Source organism: Antechinus flavipes, chromosome 1 (assembly GCF_016432865.1).
Source record: "Antechinus flavipes isolate AdamAnt ecotype Samford, QLD, Australia chromosome 1, AdamAnt_v2, whole genome shotgun sequence".
NCBI classification, from domain to species: Eukaryota; Metazoa; Chordata; class Mammalia; order Dasyuromorphia; family Dasyuridae; genus Antechinus; species Antechinus flavipes.
Genome location: NC_067398.1, coordinates 661334620 through 661349072, shown reverse-complemented (window position 1 = coordinate 661349072; position 14453 = coordinate 661334620). Strand labels below are relative to the sequence as shown.

Genomic DNA, 14453 nt, shown 5'->3' with positions numbered 1-14453 from the left:
ATTAACGGGAGGGGGGGAGGGGAGAGGAGGAAGAAAAGAGGAGAGGGGGAGAGATGTGAATTCTGGAGAAGTTCAGAAGGAGTACATTAAAATGTAACTGGTTGTGTACTATGTTTTTATTTATTTTGTTAAACAACATATGTATGTTCATTTGTGTTTCTATTTAAGTTTGACACAAAGGTGACTTTAATCAGATCTTCTGGGCTTTCAAATTAACTCTATCCAATAGGCTACAGTGCCTTAACACTATATATTCCTAAAGACTTTCATATTATATTTAATAAGACAGAACTAAAACTATCCTGCTTTGTTTTGGTTTTTGTCCCCTTCTAAACTTTTTAATGTTCTTTTTAATGTTTTTAATGTTTCATTGAAAGGCTTTTTTAAAAAAAATCACCTCACTTGCCCACAATTTTACATATGTCTTCTGCACTCCAACCCCCCAAAAATCTCCTTTGTAATAAGGAGAGTTGAACAAATTGATGCATTGCCTATATCTCAAAATATGTTTCTTCTTTCCCTCAAGTCCATCATCTCTTTCCCAAAACATATTAAGAATAGTCCATAATTAATCTTCTACCGTCATGATTGGCTATAACACTGATCAGGACTATCTTCTGCTTCTACAGTTAGACAACAATCATTTATGAAGTGATTACAAATGTGCTAGGTACTGTATTAAATTTTGGGAATACAAATACAAGCAAAAAAAAATCCAAAATCTATCCTCAAAGTGCTTCAGTCTAATGAGGAAGACAACATACAAAAAGACATTTTTATATTTTATATAGGAAATTGGGGGGTAGGTGAGGAGAAATGATGAAGTGCACTCCGGCAGGAAAAGAAGTTATGACTGGCTTGGGTACTCTCCTTAATTGGAGGTTCTGGGAGGAGCACCTTAGAATAGTGCTTGACACATAGTCTTCCTTGATAAATGGTTTTGTATACCTTCCTATGTTAAGTGGCCAAAGCCCTCAGGACTTTATCATATTTCAATACTTCAGTAGATTTATGATTTCATCAACAGAACAATCACAATTTATTCATGTCTTCTCATCTTGTGCACTTCTATTGTATCTTATTCTACAAATTCTTTAGAGGATGAAAAAAAAAAAAGAGGTAAAATATTTTCCCACAGAGAGTTTGGATTGTTAGGATGACCAGGGATAGCTCTTTAGAGAGAATGGGCACAAAGGTGAAACAGAATAATCCCTTACCTTACAGAATAAGATGCCTTCAACACAAGGGCAATTTAATTTAATTTAATCATCTCAAATTTTACCATCTATTTTCTGTGTTGTATTGATTATTTTCAGGCTAAATGACCTGAGTTGGCAATTTGCTTTGACGGATTAAAAGATTTTTAAGGAGAGGAAAATGAGAGCCAGTAGGGAATTATGGTGGAGAGACAGTCATATTACTTATTTCATGATCAGCAACACCACCAGCATTGGAAATATATTTCTACTAAACCAAAAAACTTGTAAAATCAAATGATTGCTGAACTTTCAAACTTTGATAAATCAGGAGAAATGAAATCAACTGTCAATGAATAGGGTAAAGACTTTTCATATAATAAGCTTCAATACATATAAGCAGTAGTGGCTGAATGAAATGTCAACACACATCCTTAAAATTACATATTTGGCATTAAATAGGATCTTTAAAACCATATAGTCCAAATCCATTTTACAGATGAGAAAACTGAGGCATAAGGTTAAGTGACTTGACTGAGGTCACACAGGTAAGCCCATAAGATAGATCTCTCTTACACCAAAGCAAATGCTCTTTTGATTGTGAATTGCAACAAAATAAATTTTGTCCATAATCTCCACAATTCTGGGAAATACTGGATCTTTTTGCCTCCAAGTACTCTTACCACCTGAGATAACAAACAAGGATATACTCCCTTGTTAAAGTTACCTTTATTCCCTTTTTTAAAATGTCCTATGAATTTGGAAATGTGAGAATCATTCAGTTCATTTCCCTTTACTTTCCCTCAAAGATCATCAGAGCTACTTCCTATAGGAAGTCTATCCTAATTCCTCCAATTGTCCTTTCTTGGATCATTCTGTATATATTTACATTTAACTTTCTGTGTATACATCTGTGCTATTTACCCCAATCACCACGACAATAATAATGAAAATAATAACAGCCAGCATCTATTTAGGAATTTAAAGTCTATAAAGTACTTTACATTTTTAACTCATTTGATCCTCACAACAACCTTGCGAATTACATATTATCCCCATTTTACAGATTAGGAAACTGTGGCTGAGATTAAGTGATTTAGTCAAGATCAAATAGCTAATAAGCATCTATCTCAAGCAGGATTTGAAGTCAGGTCTTGGCTGACTCCAAGTCCAGCATTTTAGCCACTGAATCACCTAACTCTTTCAAGGTAGGGATTATTCTACTTTTGTCTTTGTTATCGCTTGTGCTTGGTAGAATAAGTGCACTGATTTTTAAACAATTTTTCATATTCATTTATTTTCATATTTATATAAATTTCCTCATTTATTGGGATTGGATCTTAATCCTTAACAAATTTTGACTCAGACTTTCATCAGAAATATTTAATGCAACAAAATACTTAATGATTGAGCATTGTCACTACTGCATCTTATTCCAAAAGAGATTATAAAAGCAGGAAACAGGTTGTTTGTTTGCTTGGGTTTTTTTCTTGTTTTTGTTTTTTCACTTTGATCTGATTTTTCTTGTGCAGCACGACAAATCTGGAAATATGTTTAGAGAATTGCCCATGTTTAACCTGTATCACAATGCTTCCTATCTTGGGGAGAGGAAAGAGGGAAAAGAAGGAGAAAAATCTGGAACACAAGGTTATGCAAAGGTGAATACTGAAAACTATCTTTGCATGTATTTGAAAAAACAAAATACGATCATAAAATAATTTGAAAAAGAAAAAAAAACTATGCCTACTCCAAAAAAGAGACATACTTACTGAAAAGAAAAATAATAAATTAAGCTTCCACAAATCTTGAAGCACGAATTTTAAATCATTTCCAAGAGAAATTTGAGGGGTTAGAAGTATTGCTTGCAGTTTGTTCAGAAATCTGATTCAGTTGCTAACAAAATTAACTGGATTAAGAATGCTATATGGCTTCTCCTCAGGACAATCTCATTTTTTCACTGTAATGTGCATAAATCTAGAGAGAGAAATATTATATTTGAGAGAGAAGAGTGATCAATAGAATTACTGATTCTGATGCCAGTAAGGTTAATTCAGCCTTTTAGAATATTCCAGTTCCTTCAAGGTATAGGATTTGCAGCGATCAAAGAAAATCTTTAACCCAGAAATATGTTGGAAAGACATTTATGAAAGATAGAGCTAGACTCTGGTTACCTGAAACAAATCTGATCGACAATTCCAACTAAAGAGCAACCCATACTGTGGTTATGCAAGTCTTCAAGCACCTCCAGTGCCAACAATTTGCATTACTTCTCAGGCTACTGTGAGACTTCTGTTTCCACTTACAAATGCATTTCAGGACTTTTGGGCTCCTAATACTTTGGGCTTAAAGAGAGAATTCCCGAGTTGGCATAAAAAGATGTCATTTGGTTTCTGGAAGGCACTGAGCTGAATAAATGTCATTTGAAATCACAGCTGTCACTCTTCTACCCTTGGCTACTTGTCAAATGTGCAACAAAAAACTCCTCACCTAATTCCTTCCAAATAATCACTTGTCCAAGTGAATCCAAATGCTTCCAGATTGACACAGTAGGAAAAATAGAATCAAGGTGGAAATGGACCATCAGAAAGAAATTACTTTAAGAGAAAAATCAGAAATGATAAATGGGAAAAATTACTTAGTAAGCAGATTTAAGAATTGGAAAGATTTATTGCATTCAAATTAAGAAAGAGAAGCAAAGCACACTCTTTGTCTTAATGAACAATTTCCTGTGAGTACACAATTCATATAATACTAAGTCATGGGGGCCAGAAAACCCATCTTTATGGACATTTTTTAAAAAATTCTTCATTCAAAATGTTGCCAGGTGGCTAAAAAGAGAATGTTAAATTCAGAGTAGATTTGTTTCTTTTTACCATCTCATCATCTAACATTGTAAAGAGTTGTGTCTATTTCTAGCCTCCTTCTTACAGACATGTATTAACTACTGTATTTGTCTGGAGGAAGAAACGTAGCAAAGCAAAGTGTGCAATGGAGTTAAAATCAAAAGACTTGGTTCAAATTCCAGCTTATCCCTTACTCTACTGTGTGACCATGGGTAAGTGATTTCTCCTTTGAGTGACTCAATTTCTTCATCTAGAATATATAAAACTGCAATATTCTGATTCTTTTGCTTTTAAGTCCTGATGATCCTCTATAATCACTTAATACGTTGGAAATTTTGAGATTTTCTAACCAACAAAACTTGATCCAAACCAAATGCCATCTTTGCCTGGATTATCTTTCCCATTGTCTCAGAGCACTAACATGCCTGTGATTCAGCAGGAGGATACCATATGTAGGAAAAGGAAAAAAAAAAAAAAAAAAAAAAAAAGGAACCTCTTCACCAAAAAGGGGAAAAAAAATCTCTTAAGGAAAAGAAAATCATGTGACTTGAATAAATCATCAAAGGTCAATTCCTGAAGGTTATAGGTGACTCGTAGCTTTTCTTCCTTGTCACCAACCATGAACCTGATTTGGGGCTGCGGATAAAAGGAACACTGCCTGAGTCACTGAGTGCTTTTGTCAGCTCTTGAGTTAGTATTTTTCAAGGTGAGTGATGACAAAGAATCCAAGTAATATACATAGCTTGTATGATGGCAGTGAAAAGGGAGAGAGCAGATCAAATGCTGAAGCTTCCCCTAGTGTGTACTTTAACAATCCTATTTTTAATGTGTGCTACAGCTATGGGAGCTGACAATGAGAATCTGTTCTTAATCTATGAGACCCACTTGTCCATTCATTTATTCAACAAATATTTAAGATCCCTGTCCTCACAGGGTTATTGTAGCACAGGAAAGATAATCTATGTACGCAAATTACAAAGTAGAAGTGAAAATGTTTGAAGAAAGGTACAAGAAAAGTGCTAGAGGGTTCTAAGCAGAGAGATATTATTTCTGGCTGAGAAGAAAAGGAAATGCTTCATGCAAGAAATGGCATCTGACCAAGGTCTTTAAGGAAGTGGAAGTGGGTAGGCAGAACTTTGATGGGGAATATGGGGAAATTACTCTTTTAAAAGTGAAGTCTGTTAACTTTTTTTTTTTTACTAGTACATGCAAAGAAAATTTTCAATGTTCACCCTTGCAAAACTTTGTTTCAATTTTTTCTCCCACCTCCCCTAGTCAGCAAATAATCCAAAAAAGATTAAATATGTGCAATTTTCTAAACATTTTCACATTTATCATGCTGCATAAGAAAAACTAGATCAAAAGGGAAAAAACTAGAAAAAAAAACAAGCATACAATATTAAAAAAAGGTGAAAATATTTATGTTATGATTGATGTACATTTAGTCCTCATAGTCCTCTCTGGTTGCAGATGGCTCTCTTCACCACAAATCTATTGGAATTGACCCGAATTACTTTACTGTTGAAAAGATCCAAATTCATCACAATTGATCATCACATATTCTTGTTGTTGTCATGTACAATGTTCTCCTGATTCTGCTCACTTCACTTCACTTAGTATCAGTTCATATAAGTCTCTCCAGGCCTCTCTAAAATCATCCTGTTAACTTTCTTATAGAATAATAATATTCCATCACATTCATATACCATAACTTATTCAGCCATTCCCAAATGATGGGCATCCACTCAAGTTTCTAATTCCCTGACACTACAAAAAGGGCTGCTATAATTTTTGCATATGTGGTTCCTTTTCTCTAGCTAAATCAAAGGGTTTGCAGTTTCATAGCTCTTTGGACATAGTTCAAAATTGCTCTCCAGAATGATTAGATCAATTCATAATACCAACAATGTATTAGTGTCCCAGTTTTCCCACATCTCCTCCAATATTTATCATTATCTTTTACTGTGTAAACTTGTTTTTAAAAATATTCTGATAATTATTTCAATAACTAGTTTCCTTTTGTAATCCTTTAAAACATTCTTCTGAAAAGGGGACCACTGGCTTCATCAGACTACCAATGGATCTAAGCCACAATAAAGGTTAATAACAACTGTTGCAGATGGACTGAAGAATAGCCAATGATATAACTACTTGTACAAACTTAAGAAATAGCCAGAAAGGACTAGAGTTGTACTTTATTTGGAATTTTTTTTTTTTAAATAGCTTGACATGGAAGACAGGGAAGCAAATAGCATTCCTTTCTGCTTTAGTATCTTGCCACAAGACAAGATACACTGGGACCAATCAGAAATACCACACTTAGCTGACTTGTGCTCTTTGAAAATGCTGCTGTCAAAAAGAAAATGACTTGGGTAAAGACAACAGATTAAAGGTAGAGACTTGCCCAAGTTTTCCCTCAAGCCCCTCCAAATATCTTTTTAAAATGACTCTAACTAAATTTTAGAGTCATCAGAACCCACTAAACAACAAGAATGGAACAATGTTTCAGATGATGGTTGCTTGGAAAGTCAGCAGGAGGAATCTGTTGAATCAGGATGGCTTGAGTACAATCGCACAGCCCCAAGACCCAAGAAACCAGGAACAGACTGTATGAGTTTTAAATTGGTGGCAATGGCAACAATCACCAGACTTGTTAGCCCCCAGAGGCTGAGAACAACTCAGCAGAAAAGGTTTGGCTCACTAAGATGTGAACGGCATCCCAGCAGAGAATTCCAGGAGCCACTGAATCAAAAGCAAGATGGCAGGATTGTGGTGGCAGTAGTGACCTGGACAACAACAGTCTGGGCTTCCAAAAATCTCAGCACACAGGTAGGAAGGCCAGATCAGCTGATCAAAAGGAGACTGCAGAGGAAAACTGCCTCCTTGGGGCACGTAACAGGACTCTTGCTTTGCCCATACTCAGATCTGGGTAGATCACAGTACAAATGCCTAGAAGGATTTCAGAAAACAGCTACACAACCCCCCTCAAGTTATCAAGTGGGGAATGGCTGAATAAATGATACTTTGTAATTATGAAAGAATATTATTGTTCTATAAGAAATGATAAGCAGGATGCTATAAGAAAAACCTGGAAAGTCTTCCATTAGCTGAAGCAAAATGAAATGTTTGGGGCACATAGTAATAATAAAATTGTGGGATGATCAGCTGTAAACAACTTTGTTATTCTCAGCAATACATCCAAGACTACTCAGAAAAATTTATGATGAAAAAAGGTTATCTCATAACCATATTGTAGGTCTGTGATAATCTAAATACAGATTGAAGCATATCTTTTTTTTCTTGAGGTTTTATTTTTTGGGGGGAGGAAGGGAAATCTATGCTTTCTTTTGACTTTTATGGGAACATTAAACACAACTTCATGTGAACCTTCTCAATGGAGAAAGGAAGGAATCTAAAATTCAAAAATTTAAAAACAAACGTAAAAAATTGTTTTACATGTAACTGGGGAAAATAAAAATATTAAAACATAAAAAAAAGAAAATACTGAAGTGAGCAAACTAAGAGTACACTTATAAAAAGTATGAGAGATGTTATCTTCCAGTACTACATTATAACTTAATTGAAAGCCAATCTTACCAGGCACAGGCTAAAGCTTCAGGCTGGGTTTTGTTGGGGTTTGTTTTTTTTTTTTTTTTTTTTGGTCAATGATAAATTTAACTCCAAGTTACAAAAGCAACACACCACACTACACATAAATGCAAGGCAAATATAAAAAAAATCCTAAATTTTAGATTATATTTAATTAAATCAGAAATTGAGGCATTATTTAAATCTGAAGACCCCCAAAGCATTAAAAAAAAATTAAAAACTCCAGACATGCTACCTAATAATGAAATTAATGACAAAAATAATGCCAATATCTCAAATGATTTTGAATAAAAGAGATGTATTTAGAATGGAAGCTTATAGTCTTCCATTATATGGAGTTTATAATGGGGAAGACAAAACACAAATACATACAAAATGAGCTTATATATGGGATGAATAGGAAATAATTAAAGAGGGTAAACACTGTAATTAAGAAGGGTTGGGTAAGGCTTCCTGTGGAAGGTAGGATTTTAGTTGGGTTTTAAAGAAAACCAAGGGGTCCCAGTGCAGGAGAACACTTTAAGGGGCTGGGAATAGGAGGTGGGGAAGAACAACCAGAAAAAAAGCCTGAAACCTTGGATACTAAATTTTTGCCATGTAAAAACCACAGGAGAGATGAAGAGAGAAATGACGCATTCAGTTGTGCTATGCTACTTGTTTTGAAAACACGATTGCTATATTAGATAAAGTTTCGAGCATGATGCAAAATTCTGCTTTCAATTTATTTCTTCACCTTAAAAAGCCCTCTCCAAATTTAGCTATGATTTCTTAATTGACAAACTTAATGTCCTATTAACTCTGATCATCCTTGACTTCTCAGCAGCATGTGAAATTATCATCTCCCTCTGGATGTTTTTATCTCTCAAAATATTCAAGATATTGCTCCTTTTTTGCTTCACCTTCATTCTTTTGTCTCTTTTACTAGATGTTCATCCATGTAAGGGCCACTAAAGATAAGTATTTCCTAAGATTCTATCCTGGGTCCCCTTCTCTATACTATATACGCTATACTATAATACTACATATGTATTATATTATGTACCAAATACTTACTCTCTCTTTTTCTCTCTCTCTCTCTCGCTACACACACACACACCCCACATATACTAAATACCACATAGCAACCCCATAGTTGTCATTTGATGCATCAGGTGTCAAGGGTTCTATTATTCTTCTATCGTTATTCAGATGACTGACAGATCTGTATAGCCAATCCTAGTTTCCCAGCTGAACTACTTTGATTAAATGAATGAAAAAGCACTTATTAAGTTATTGAGTTTCAATTTTTCATTTGAGTTCCAAATTGTCTGTCTTCTCTCCTGTACCTTCCCTACCCCTTTTGAGAGGGCAAGCAATAGAATATCAATTATACATATGAAATCATGCAAAATGTATGTCCATATTAGACATGTTGCAAAAGAGAACACACACACACAAAACACAAGAAAATAAAGTTTTAAAAAATATGTTTTAATCTGCACTTATATCCATTCTCTCTTATATAAATTTCTTAAATAAGTCAAAGAATCAAAGAAATAATTGCTAATAGATTAAACTCCTTTCCATATTTACTTTTTACTTTCCATTTTTCTAAAAGCCCCAGAGACATGCCTGACAGCAAATCATCTGTGCAGATGCTACAATAGAACTGTGAAATGAATAGCAAGAAAGAGAGAAAATCAAAGGAATTATTCAAAGGAATTGAAACTTATTGAATTCAAACCTGCCCTAGTGTACCAAACAATTTAGGAACAAACTAAATAAGGGGGACAAAGGTGGGGGGGCAGGGGGAGGGAGGGGAAGGCAGGCATGTAATTAATGACCACAGCACAGCACTGAATAAAACTTCTTATGGAGCTTCTAGGACCACATTGACGTTCTTACCTCCTCCACAAAGCTTTATAACATCACGTATTCAGAGGCTGAAGGTATCTCAGAGTTATCTCATCCAACCTCTTCATTTTATTTTTTATTTCTTTTTCTTCTTCCTTTTTTTTCAGAGAGGCAATTGGGCTTAAGTGGCTTGCCCAGGATCACACAACTAGTAAGTGTCTGAGGCCACATTTGAACTCGGGTCCTCCAGACTTCAGGGTCAGTGCTTCAATCCACTGCACCATCCAAGTGCTCCCAACCTCTTCATTTTAAAGATAAAGTGGCTGACGCCTGAAGAGACAAAGTGGCTTACCTAAGATGACACAGTAAGTAAATGACAAAGCCAAGATTCCAACCCACTCCATTTCTCACTGCACCATCTGTTCTCCCGTCATGGAACTCATAAAATTTAGAAAGAGACCTGAGAATATTTTATATTTTAGAATAATTCCCTCATTTTACAGATTGAAGAACTAAAACCAAAGGCAAAGTGAATTGCCAAAGACTTGGATTTAAACTAAACTCTCTTTTACTGGCTATGTAACTATGGTTCAGTCATTTCTCTAAAACTCGGTTTTCTATAAAATGGAAATAAGAGCTGAAGGATATATTTCACAGAATTGATATTTGGCTCAAACGACATAATATTTGCAAACTTTAAAGCACTATATGTGAGCTATTATTTATAGGATCACAGAGCTTCAGAGTTGGGAGAGACATTCTTGGCCCTCTAGTCTAATCCATAACTTAAAAATAATTACAACTATAAAATCTCTATGACAGGTAATCATGGCTTCAAGCATTTGCTTGAAGGTATCCAATAATATATGAAAACCACTACCTCTCAAGGCAGTCTATTTCATTTGTGTAAAGTTCTAACAATTAGGAAATTGGCTTCTTTGTGAATTCTACCCACTTACTGATCCAAGTTCTGCCCTCTGGAACTAAAGAGAAGTATAACTTATTATACTTGGAGGAGAAAGGGCAAAACAAGCTATAAGAAGACTGTAAAGATAGGAAGGAGCTGGTTTTTGAAACAGAAGGTTTATATTTTATAGAAATAGTCAATATTGGAAGAAGTGGTAGAAAGACAGGCACACGGATACACTGTTGTTAGAGTCCTGACTTAGCCTATTTTGGAAAGCAACTGGGAAATATGCTAAATAAAACCAAGATGTCCATACTCTTCAATCTACAGGTCTAAATGCAAATGATTTATCCAAAAGAGGCAGTTAAGAAAAGTCTCTTATACAGCTATTTCTAGCAACACTTTTTGTAATAGGTAAAAAACTGGAAATAAAGTAGAAGTCCATCAATTGGGGAATGGCTAAACAAAAAGTAGTACATGAATAGAAAAATACTGAATAATAAAAAAAGATTAATATAAAAAATCTAAAGAATAGGAAAGTTTAAATGAATTTATATAAAATGAGGTAAGCAGAATCAAGAAATCAATATAAATGATGTCTATAGCATTGTAAATGAACAGAATCCCTAAACACCAAGTCATTATAATGCTTAAATTAGTTATTAAGAAGACATTTTTTGAAAAGTGATCTTACTTTTTTCTTACTTTCTTCTTTCTTTTTGTTTTTTATTTTTGGTAAACATTGATTTTTTTTTTAGCTAAAAGCTTGTTGAATTTATTTTTATTTTTTAAATTATAACTTTTTATTGACAGAGCCTTTCTTGGGTGATTTTTTACATTATCCCTTGCAATCACTTCTGTTCCGACTTTTCCCCTCTCTCTCTCTATCCCTTCTCCCAGATGGCATCTTAAATATGTCACAGATAAAGTATCTTACTTTCAAAATAAAAAAGTATCTTACTTTCTTCTTTGCAAAAGTGGGAAACTAATTTTGAATACACTGTCAGATTCAATTGATATGAGTCAGTTTTGCTAAACAGTTTTTCCTCCTTTATTTTTTATTCTTTCGTACAAGGGATGGTTCTCTAGTTCTGAAAAGGTGAAGGAAATATTTTAAAATGAAAGTAATTTAAAAACAAAATGTAATAAAGTTTTTGGTGGGGAGGTGAGGGTCATTGGAAAAAGCACTATATAATTCCATTTAGCACGTTACTGTGTGACCTTAGTCAAGTCACTTAAGCTATCAGTATTTTATGCAACTAAAACTAAACTGGAGAGATTATCTTTTGGCTGTTTTGTATATATATTGTATATACCTAATTATTAACATGATAACCCTCACATTACACTCTTTGAAGTCAGGGACTGTTTTTTGTCTTTTTAGATTCCCCAATAACTGGCACAAAGTGGAACACTTAATAAATCCCTATTGACTAAAGTAACATGCATTAAATGTTGAAATTGAAAGAGAATTTATAAATGAAATTTATTAGAAAGATTATAAATGAAATCACAAGTTTAATCCCAATCCCTAACAAATTATTTCCCCCAACATAATTTAGCTTATTCACCTCTTATTTAACTGTGGGCCCAATTCAATATCCATCCATAGTGTATATCCAAGATATGTGTACTGATAGACCAGCTCTGTCGATTACTCTCAGCTAACCACACATCACTGAGTGAAGAAGTAGGTATTCTTTATTGAGTTGTTCCTGTATGCATAATTATAAATCTTATAAAATGTTCCACTGCTTGATACAATCAGCAATATCATATACAAATAGAATATGAAGGATCTGATCATCTACAAAGAATTCCTCTTCCATTCAGATTTTGTATTGAGCATCCTTCATTACCATAGTTAAATATTTATGCCTTACTTGATATAGAATCAGAAAGCTAACTTATTTTGTAACACCTATCAAAATATTTTGTATGATTCTGACATATGAATGAGAGACACCTGTTATGGAGGAGAGCCTATTTACTGAAAAATTTCACTCTATTTCAAATGCTTTTTTTAGAGTTAACAAATAAGCAGCAATGAATATTATTTATTATAGAAAATAGGATTGCTAGAATTTGAACCTCGATCTTGCAACTGCAAATCCAGTGTTATTTTTACTACAACATATGCTACCGTTCTCTCAAAGAATTGTAACAGTATTTAGAACTAGAAACATTCTCATGATGAGATCAGTCAAGCCCCTTCACTATACAAGAAAGTTATTAATTTAACACTTAACCATCTACTATCATGAAATATCTACTGAAGTGTCTCCTATTATTTAGCTTTTGTCTTTATGTCATCTCCTCTAGCTAAATTCTAAATGTCTTTAGTCTAGAGTACATGTGTATATTACTTCTTAATCCCCAGATTATTAATATTACATTAAATTCTTCCATTTCAAATACTTTGACTCACAACAGATAACAAGACATTTGTATAATATGTTTTATATAAAGAACCAGATAAAATCACATATCTGGCATAGTGCAATGAAAAGCTCACTATCACTAGCCCCATTATTACCACTGACCTACTTCAAAATTGCTGTAAGGATCAAATGAAAAAATATATGTAAATATACAATACATATAATATTTAAGATGTGATATATTTACTATATATGCAACATATATAAAGCACTTAAAACAATATAAAAAGCTTATTGTTGCTACTACTGTTGCTGCTGTTATGATTACAATTACTATTATGTGGCCTTGAACAAGACATTTCATCTCTCTGGGCCTATTTCCTTTTCTTTGAGATGATTTTATTTCTATTATTTCTGCTTCATGATTCCAGGATTCATGACATGATCCAGATCTTTAAGAAATGGTACCTCTTTTTAGACACTTTAAATAATTAGGGCTTTTTACTAGGAGTTCACACTGATAAAAATATAATACAGACTGCATTAACTTAATTAGAAGAACTTGTAAAAAAGCAGCAAAAAATTGAAGCCTGGATATTTTGACTGGAAACAAACACTACATTCTACCAATGGAAGCAATTCTACTGTTTTTCCACTTGGAAGATGAGAACAGTTATACAATAATTTTCTTGCTTTCCCACAGAAGCAATCTAAAGACCTTAAGAAAAAAAAAAAGTATGACACGTTCCTTCTCAATGGCCCTGGAAAAATATAACAAAGTTTTTTTCAAAAACCAACATGATACAGTAATAGAAACATTGTGAGATGATAACTATAACTGACTTAGTTCTTCTTAGCAATTTAATTATCTAAAATAATTCCCAAAGACTCACTATAGAAAATCTATTCACAGAAAGAATGGATGGAGTCTGACAGAAGACCAAGTCATACTATTTTTATTTTTTGTATTTTTTTTTGGTAATTTTTTGGTTCTGTTCTTTCACAACATGACTAATATGGAAATATTTTACATGATTGCACATATGTAACATATGAAATTGCATGTCATCTTAGGGAGGGAAAGGAAAATCTTTTTAAAATGAATGTTAAAATTGTCTTTACAAATAATTAGGAAAAACAAAACTATTTAAAAACACAACTACCATGCTAGTGATGGTTGAAGCTACAAATCACAAATCATATTTAAAATGTTTTCTTTACAAGGAAAAAGAGGTAGTCTGTTAGCTGACAACTAGTAAGATAAATTTCAGAAGAAAAATCCCAGCCCACCAATGAGTTAATAAATCCCCGGAGTATAATTGAAAAGGAAATACCATCTCAATAGCACAGATAAAACAACTGCAGGGCTGCTGCAATTGCTGCACTTGCATCAGTATTTGGTATAATTGTGATTTCCTTAGCAAAATACTTGCTTCACTGATGATAAGTGAAGCCCCTGTAGGCTATCTCATCTTTTGAGGACTTTCCTCTCTTTATAGATTCCACCACAAAAAAAATTCAGTCAAGACACTGACAGTCTCTGGTTTCACTATTGTAAAAGAGTTGTTATACTACATGGGATGTCGTCCCATTTGTTGTTTTTCTTGCATCAGTGGCCTACTTTTCTTCTCTAATCGTGTGTCTTCAATAATGTTTTACAACTATTTTGACACAAGTCATACTG

General features: G+C 33.7%; 1 protein-coding gene across 4 annotated transcripts in view; it reads right to left on the bottom strand.

The window, feature by feature from the left end:
• The window catches only part of SH3GL1 (SH3 domain containing GRB2 like 1, endophilin A2), a 93021-nt gene that overhangs the window by 31979 nt on the left and 46589 nt on the right, over positions 1-14453 (bottom strand). The window contains exon 1 of one of the 4 annotated variants that reach the window (XM_051971917.1): positions 9533-12238. The exons of the other annotated variants lie outside the window; for them this stretch is intronic. The gene's annotated coding sequence lies outside the window, so the exon portion shown is untranslated. Of the gene's footprint in view, positions 1-9532; positions 12239-14453 lie in introns of those variants that run through there. 4 annotated transcript variants of the gene reach the window in all.